The sequence below is a fragment of the Aptenodytes patagonicus genome, chromosome 3 (assembly GCF_965638725.1).
Source record: "Aptenodytes patagonicus chromosome 3, bAptPat1.pri.cur, whole genome shotgun sequence".
Classification (NCBI taxonomy): domain Eukaryota; kingdom Metazoa; phylum Chordata; class Aves; order Sphenisciformes; family Spheniscidae; genus Aptenodytes; species Aptenodytes patagonicus.
Genome location: NC_134951.1, coordinates 84,906,914 through 84,908,145, shown reverse-complemented (window position 1 = coordinate 84,908,145; position 1,232 = coordinate 84,906,914).

The window sequence follows — 1,232 nt, the reverse complement described above, 5'->3', positions numbered from 1 at the left end:
CACAGTGCTTGAATGAATGAAAAACTGAAACCCTGCCACAATTAAACCTTTATTTCAAATATGCTGTGCAACTGCCACTTACCCCACAGCCCTCCCTTCTCCAGGCTAAGCAGCGGAGTTCTGAAACAAAGCAGCATTTCTGTGTAGAAGTTACAAAGGGGTTAAAAAGAAGGCTGTGTTTCACTTGCTAATCCTAGGTCTTTGTCCAAGAACTGCTCTGGGTTTTTAGCTAGAATAAATTAAGTCACTGGCAGAGGACCACCTGCTGAGAAAGCAGGCTTTGTTTTACTGAGTACGTTCCCATGTGGGTGCAGTGTTCCTCTTTTGTCACACGATGGAGCCATCCTGCAAGGCTACAAAAGCACCGTCTGAAATTACAGTTTTGGACTCCTTTCTCCTAGCTAAGGAGCTCTGAGCACCAGGAAGAAGGGTTTGGAAGAAGCACCACCTCAGGGCTAAAGGGCAGGATTGCCACCCTTGTTTCACTCGAGCGTTAGCTGCGTGCGAGCGCACCTAAAAGCACGGTCCTTACAGGCTTCTCCAGCAGTTCATCTTGGCCAGATTTCCAACTGTCGATGCAGTGCACCTCTTCCGAGGGCTTCTCTCGCTGCTGCTGCTGCTGCGCTAACAGAAATACCTCCCACAGGCAGTGCCCGCAGGCCGAGGTATCGGTGTCCTGTGCCGCAGGCTCAGCCTGGGACTCTGGGTGTGGTGGTCGTTATTCGTGCCCGGGCAGTGCCCAATCTGCTGTGACAGAACTAGGTCAAATAGAAAGTAAGAGAGAGGACGGGCAAGAAGAACAGTCATGACCGGCAAAGATCACGTTGGTTTTATTTATCCCTTGTTTTTGTGTGGCTGTTGTGAAAATCAGCTGATTTTTCTACTTACCTGGGGGTGGGGCTTGATGCTTGATTTATCTTGCTATTGTGGATAGAAATGCCAAAAAAGATGATGGTGTAAGATGGTAGAAATTATTTTGCTAGTTTAGAAAGAAGTTGTTTTTCCTGTTCTTACCTGCTGGGAGGAGACACCGTACTGAGTACTTTCTTTTGAGTTTGAGACGGAGCAGTGACTTCCTATTTGTTTACTTCCTGATGTGGGCCCGGAGCCGCTGGATAACAAAGACTCCTTCCAAAGCTGCTTTTATGGGTTAAAACATATTAGCATGAATAAAGGAGTACTTTGAGAGATTGCCGTATCATTATTAATGAACCATTAAATGTCTACAGTGA